This window comes from Ixodes scapularis, unplaced genomic scaffold (genome assembly GCF_016920785.2).
Source record: "Ixodes scapularis isolate PalLabHiFi unplaced genomic scaffold, ASM1692078v2 PGA_scaffold6__148_contigs__length_123643588, whole genome shotgun sequence".
NCBI classification, from domain to species: domain Eukaryota; kingdom Metazoa; phylum Arthropoda; class Arachnida; order Ixodida; family Ixodidae; genus Ixodes; species Ixodes scapularis.
The window spans coordinates 7,673,882-7,681,523 of NW_024609881.1; the positions used below are offsets into that span (position 1 = coordinate 7,673,882).

The 7,642-nt window shown below is 48.9% G+C and overlaps 1 protein-coding gene across 2 annotated transcripts in view; it reads right to left on the minus strand.

Annotated features, from left to right (window-relative positions):
* LOC8026741 (UDP-GlcNAc:betaGal beta-1,3-N-acetylglucosaminyltransferase-like protein 1) overlaps window positions 1-863 on the minus strand; it is a 31,277-nt gene extending 30,414 nt beyond the window's left edge. The window contains exon 1 of one of the 2 annotated variants that reach the window (XM_042294531.1): window positions 813-863. The gene's annotated coding sequence lies outside the window, so the exon portion shown is untranslated. The remainder of the gene's footprint in view (window positions 1-812) is intronic. The other variant, XM_042294530.1, reaches the window with a different exon arrangement.
* Between the last annotated feature and the right edge of the window lie 6,779 nt (window positions 864-7,642).

A 7,642-nucleotide genomic window follows, 5' to 3' on the forward strand; every position in this document is an offset into this window, starting at 1 on the left:
TTTTGAGAGGCCCTTGGAAAGTAATTATACCTGTTGTGGGCTAACTACATCATTTTATTAATGTAAAAAAAAAACTTAAATACAGCCGTCAATTCTTTTTGAATTACGCGTTCAAATCAGTACGCAATAGGGGCTACGATTATCTGCCTAATTTTTCCCCATGTCTGTTGCCGCTTACCCGCTTTCTCTTGTTAACATCGGGGAACAAAATGGGCGGGTAAGCAAAGTGAGCTTGGTTCTCAAATTTAAAGTATTTTATATAAAAAGATGGTAACTGCATCTTCGGGTTTCGTTTGTAGATACCCATGGGGAACCATCCTAGCTATTACATTAGGGACTTATCGTAGAACGTCAGTGTCGGATTGCGGGCCCCACGGGCGCCAGCTTTTACCGCCCCCAAGCAACGCATAACCCCTGCATGCTCTCACGTGTGACCTACGAAAAGTTCCTATTAATGTGACAAGCAAGCGTAGCTGCATTACTGAATCACGCGACAAGATAGAGAAACAATAATTAAACCTATCCTCCGCACAGCTGGCGATTCATGCTTCTGGCGATCTTTCTTGAATCACCTCACAGGAACCAAACAAAACTTTTCGGGAGGTGTATACCTTTCTCTTTAATACGATGCTGTGACATTTGGTACCTTTTGCATTCGGTACATTACTTTACGAAGCGCGAGGCCAGCGCGACAAGCGCACCAGCCTCCCGCGTCGTCTGCTCCTTGTACTTCTAATAAGTATCGGCGCGCCTCGCCAGGGGGAGGAGTGGCGCTGCGTATGCGCGGCGAAACTTCAGCCGCACAGCCCTATCGCCCAGCTCTTCAGATTAGGAACAACCAGCAGTCGAAGCCACAGGTCGCCAGGTCGCTAGGTCAGGTCGAAGCAAGTAGAGGAGCCAGTGCCCAGTCACAGTAGAGCTGGTAGAGCGGTAGAGCCCTAGAGCACCCTAGAGTAGCGAGTAGCTCCTAGGGAGCAGAGTAACGCAATCCTTTGATCCGCGTGTTTTCTAGACAACATGGCCGACAGAGCAGCTCGGCGGAGTCACGTGGTACTCAGGGTTCCACATGAACATTTACGCAACATCAAAAACACAGCTGATTAAAAAATAAACGCCGATTTCACACTTTTCGAAACTAGTCTGTCGTGAAGTTGGTAAAACACTTCACCAAAGTTTTCTTAATATTGGATGCGTGTACAAATTTTGAGAAGGCGATTTCCAAAGCAATGGCGTTTCAAGCAGACGATTTTCTTGATAAACTTTTTGGGTTGGCCGAAGCGGGTCACGTGAACGGTGTGACGTTTTTTTCGCGCGTTTTCCGAACAGCGTAAGAGACCGTCGATCAAGATGCTCGAGACTCGATCAAGATGATCGAGTCTCGAAAACTTGTCGGCTATTCTGCATATCGAAGCTTCTCAAACATGACAGGTTGCTATGTGCCTTCGGTTGCACCAACCGAGCTGAAAAAGGCAAACAGCTTTTCAGTATCCCACCAGGAAGAGCAAATCGCAAGCGACGGAGAAGTTGGCTCAACCAGATCCGCCGCGACGGCTTCCTTCGCATTGACGCCGCAGGTACTCGGAGTACTCCACGCCGCTTGCCGAATAAAGTAACATTTTAAATTTGTTTAAACATGAGAATGCGAGGCGAGCGGTCGACCGGTCCTGTCCGCTTGCCTCGCCTCGGCAAGAGAAGTCTCGTGTACCGATGTTCGCACGCCGTCCCTTGGCCGACGAATGTTCGCGCGTCGCAAACATCAAGTTGTTGGTGATCGTTGCCAAACCGAGTGCAATGTCGTCTCGTATTGAAAATCGCAGTCGCGAGGACGCCGCCGATGTCGCGCTTACAACGCCGCCAAAGCGGCCGCAGATCTAATCCTGCAGGGAGCTTCTGGCCATTGGCGTACCAACTTGTTTTTGAGTGGGGAGGGGCAAACCAGACCCCTCTCCCCCCCCTCCAGGGCTGGGGGGCGGCGCCCTTGGGTATCCCTTGAGCGCCGCCGGCCAGTGTTTGCCCTGCCCGGTGGCGGCTGTTTCAGGGGGAGGGGCAAAACACATGCCCACACCCCCCTCCCCCCTCAGAACTGGGAGGGCAAGCGCCCCCCTTGCCCCCCCCCCCCTTTCCCCCCCCGGTTGGTACGCCCATGCTTCTGGTGCAGTTGTATGAGATACATGGCATTCAGCTCCTTTGTTTGTATAAATCCCGTGAAACACAGGGTGCCTTATGTTACCCCTAAGACGACTTGGAGGCTAAAGCCCAAGCACCGATGCATTAAAGACAGACACATTATTTACTTAAGATTCCTCTCAATTCGCTTCGTCATCCTTCGAACCTCCAAAGACATGCACGCTCTCTGACGGTGCACTTTTAGCGCCATTTCATTGGTACCTTTCCCGTCGCCAACGTGCTTTCTGAAGGTCGACTGATCGATGGGACAGGGATTTCCCTACCCCGTTGTTTTTCTGAAGGCAATTTGCAATTCGCAATGACTTCTCTACTCTCAATGCCCCCTCTAACCCACTTTCCCCCCATAATTTCAATTCTTGTGGAAACCCCTGATGAGACTTATAAGACTTTCAGCCTTAATAAATCATAAAAAGCATCAGTGCCACATTCTGTAATGTTTGGCACAACCAATTGCAAACATTTACTTTGAGAAGGTCTTTTTGCACTCCACATCACTTAAAAGGTCATGAAAACAGCAGTCGACCGCATGACATTTGTTTTCGGAAGATGCGTGTCCAACCGCGACGCTGCCTGCGAGCAAGATGAGATTTCTTTGACCGCCACCTCCGATCGCTCCCCAGTCCGGACTCCGAAGCTCCAAAGTTCTGAAGTTTGACACTTCAAAATAAGTACCCAAATATTTTGACATGGGACAGGAAAATGTTTTTGATGTCTTCAGGAAAAGGCGTCAAAGATGTGAATATAGCATTTAAAAGTATTTTGAAAGTTGGCGTCAAAATAAACACTGCTATTTTTTTTTTGTGGGCACGATTGGATTTTTTTGTTTTTTTTTGTTTTTCCACTGGTGGTGCCTTCTTTCTTTTCAGGAGCGTTTTTGTTCGACAGCGTCTGGTTTGCCCTTGTCACGGGTACTATCCACGTTCTCGGACGAACGGAGGGACAAAAACACATGAAAACTGATCTTCAAACCTTTCCAGACTCTCTTGGTACAGCCCCGTCGCAGCATTTTGACGAAAGGCAGGTTTTTTGTCTGATTTCTCCCAAAAGAACGCAGGAATGCATGTCTCGCACCGCGACTTCTGCCCACCAACCCAGACCGGAAGTGCGCCCGACGCACCACCACCGTGGCTTGACGTAGCAGAGTTGAGTTCGTATCTGACGGTGTGACGTAACATTGGAGGTCCAGACAGCGGGGCGTGCTTGGGCCACTTGGGCCGCCGCCGGCGGGGTGCCGCGAGGCGGCGTGTACGGGTGGCCCAGGGCAGAGCCGTGTATACAGAGAGTCTGGTCAATGGGAGGCGCGGGCAGAGCCAGGGCGTGCTCGAGACTCGGAAAGAGGGCTTGGCATGCTCGCTTGACCAACCAGAAGCCGAAAAGGATCCCCTAGCGGTGTACATAATGACAAATACACAGCGCAAAAGGACAAAAAGGGAAGAGACACACCGGATAGAACAGAGCGCTGACTCGCAACTAGATATTTTAATAGAAGAAAAAAGAGAAAGAAGAATATTTTGGTCACCATAAATTCGCACGTGTAACCTGTGCCATGATATGTGGTCGCTATGGCACGCGCTGGGCCTTCATAGTCAATTTCATGAACTCCAACTCTTTGTTGGACAACGAGACAGATGGTGTGCTGATGCAACTTGCTCCTCCACTGTGGATGTAAAAAGCCTCCAGAACCTCTCAGGTTGTTTTGTCCCGGTGTCTTCCCATAACAGTGGTGGCATCAAAAGACGGTTCACATAGACATTCTTTACAGTGAAGTGAAAAATTCCCACCCACCGTGACTCTGAGGGAGTAGTCGTGCTCACGGAGCCTGTCGTTTAGGCAGCGTCCTGTTTGTCCAATGTAGGAGCGGCCGCAGGATAGTGGTATGTTGTAAACAACACCCGTGGCACAAGGCACAAACGGCTTGGCGTGCTTTTTTGAACATCTGTTTTTTAGACTTCCCTCTGCCTTGGCGTTGACTCTTAGGCAAATCTGACTCATCTTTTGGGGAGCTGAAAAGACCACAGGAACTCCATAGCGGTTTCCAACATTTTTTAGGTTATGGGAAATCTTGTGCACATACGGGATGACAACTGGTCTCTTTCTTTCCACACTACGTTTTGTATTCTGGATCCCTTTTACTTTCCTAATTATGGTGCTCGCAATATCTGACAGTAGGGCGGATGGATAGCCGGCTTTTTGCAGTCTCGCTGTTTGCGATTTGAAGCTCTCTCCTATAGTGTGGAGGCAAGATTTGTTCAATGCTGATTGTAGGCTAGACAGAGCAATGCCCCTTTTTATGATTTTTGAATGGGCCGAGTTGTAGTCAAGAATGGCCTTCTTCGACCTTGGCTTATAAGTCCAGCATACATGGTCGTCTTCTAGGCACAGTGAAATGTCAAGGTACTGAAGCACATTTTCTTTTGGGATCTCGAATGTAAACCTCAGGCCTCCCCCACACGTTTTAAAGACACTCATCACTTGTTCCCTTACCGTGTCCAGTAGTACTCCTTTTTTAAGAATCACTAGAAAGTCGTCTACGTAGCGGAACACCTTACTAACAAAAGTGTCGCCTAACTCACTCGCGATAGCACAGTCCACTTCACCCAGGTAGATGTCACTTAAAACGGGGGCAACACATGACCCAATACACACCCCCGACTTTTGCCTGTAGCTATTCCCCTTCCACGTGATTATCATGGATTGCAGGTAGAATTGCAACATTTCCATAAAGCTTTCCAGGGTTATATCACTTGAACTTCTAAAGGCCACCTCTCCATTATCTTCAATGCACCTCTTCACCGATTCCAGCATTCTGTTGTGCGGCAAGGAGTAGTATAGATCTTCTACATCTATACTGAATGCTTCTCTCTTCCCTAGGCAGCTGCCCTGGAGAAACTCCACGAGATCTTCTGAGTTGAACACCCGGTAGGGGTCCTTGATTTTTAATGAGGATAGCTGTTTCTGTAGATAGGTCGCCACCTGCCTCTGCCAAGATCCTTTTTCAGACACTATGGCTCGAAAAGGGCAGGCATCTTTGTGCGTTTTTGCGCTAAAAAATACCTCAAGATGTGTCCTCTCCGCCTTCCCTACTCTTCCAGAGAGCTGGTTTAAGGCTAAATGGTCGCAAAGATATTTGGCTTTTTCTCGTGTTTTCTTCAGGTCAATTTTGACCTGTCTGAAATTTTTATCTATAGCCACGCTAGCTTTTTCATTAAACATGCCTGTTGGTAGCACTACAAATTGACCCTCTTTGTCTGATAACATTACACGCAGTTCTTTATCCACCATAAAATTCACTATGGTGTTAAAAAGACCAACCTGTCCTCTTTTTCTCTGTGGTTGAAGAACATCCACGCACTCTGAGATACATCTTGGCCTGTCAACCTCCACCGCTTTATCCGCGACATTCTTAGCCAGAGTCACCAATTCGGGAGGGCTTAGGACTGGCTCGAAGCTAAACTTGGGACCAAGCTCAAGCTGTTTGCCGATGTCTGGAGGAACCTTCGCTGCTCCCAAGGTCGTGAAACTGCCAGCTGATGGACATGTCTGGTGTTTCTTCGTTGGAAGGTGAGGCCTGATGGTCTGCCACAAAAACTCCGTGGCATCTCTGGTCTTCTTGGTCATCTCTCGATGGCAACCTCGTGGATGACCCTGATTTCCTCGATCAGAAGCACAGGCCACTCTTAGGCAGTCTCTGAAGAACCTTTCCTGGCGCCAGTACTCTGATCTTAATCTGATCTGATCTCGCTACCCCTAGCGGTGGTAGCGAGAAACAGTTCTGATCAAAGGTATGTGTTCATATATGGTTTTAATAAGCGCGTAAGAGTGAAGTGTAGTAACTCTTTGTGGTTGAAAATAGGGTACACGTGATGTTTTGATCATGATTATGCAGAAAGATGTAAGAAACGAATGCGCCGCTCAACTCTGTTTTGCTTGGCCAGAGTGTGACCGCTCGAACGGCAGATTTCCGGCCCTCGGCGCTTGGCGTAAGGATTATGTCGATCGTTCCACTAGTCGCACTCTTCCACCATCATTTTGGATGAGCGTGATTGAAACATCACATGTACCATATTTTCAGTCATTGAGTTACTCCGATGCACATATCAGGTATGTTTCTCGCGACCACCGCCAGGGCATTATTTCCGGCTTCTGGTTGGTCACATTCGAATTTCTGAAGACGCCCTGGAACACGCCCAGCCCGCTTTCCGCCAATGGCGCCTCCTCATTTGTCTCCTATACTTCCCAACGAATGGCCAAACTCTATACATTTATGGCTCTGGCCCAGGGTGGATTAATATCTTGTAACGAGCCAATCTGCAGACTCGCCGTGCACGGGGACTTGGCTCTCGAACGGCCTAATGGCGCGTTCACACTTGAAGCGGATCCGCAGACGCGAACGCGGATCCGCGCGTTCTCAACCGCAAAGCGGCTAGGATCGAGCGGTTGGAGCGCGTTTCTGCCAACCGCTTCGGGACCGATTTCTCCCAACCGCTTTCACGAACCGCAAAGCGGCAACCAATCACAACGCGACGCTGACGTGACGCCAGTGACTTTCGAAACAAGATGGCACCTGTCGCTGGTGAGGCGTCCAAGGCGGTGTAGTCCTAGCACACTAGCACAGTAGTCCTAGCTTTCGACAAATCAATGGAAAAATGTGATGTTCACGTCCGTCACTTGGATGCACCGCGAAAAGAATTCAGTCATAATTTTAACGGGCTTCGCACCGGTGATTTGGTTCGGGTAAGAGTTTGTTTATTAACCCTGCCGTGGCAAATGGTCCCTGCTGCCAGCCCCGAAGTCCCCGAATACGTCACAATATTTTTGGGTGGCCTGGAAACTTTGGGCGAGTAAGCAGTGAGCTTAAAGGAATTCAAGCGGCGACATTTTGGTCGTAACCGGCAAGGAGGACTGGAGGATCTACCACACGCTCAACCTCGAAATGGAAGCGGATCGCAACGGCGTAGGCAAGCTGTTCGAAGGTTTTGAAGAGCACTGAAGGGAACACTGACGGGGTATTTATGCTCGCCAAGGTTTTTATTTGTACATGATATACGAGAGCTTAACTACTCAGAACACAATTTGCGGCTCAAAATTCGTTTTCTTTCGGCCCGAAAACCGCCGATCGAGAACTAGCCGGTTTGAGTCACGCTCGCTCTCTTCTCCGTGGTCACATCAAAGTCGTGGGTTATCAAAGGCACACGCTCGATACTAAAAATTGACTGAAAATATGACTGCAAAAATGTTCCAAAAGCCGGGATTCACATCTACGACGGACGTAAAAGTTGAAGCGACTGCAGACGATGATAATGTCTCCCGTATGCCATGGACGAAGAAGTCGGCAGAACCAGTGCTACGGATGAAGAGAAGGAAGAAGAAGCGTAGGATTGCTGGTAGCTATACTTCGTCTCACCTTAGTATGGACTATTGTTAGCCGCACGTGCTAAAAGCGCGAGCTAGTTGC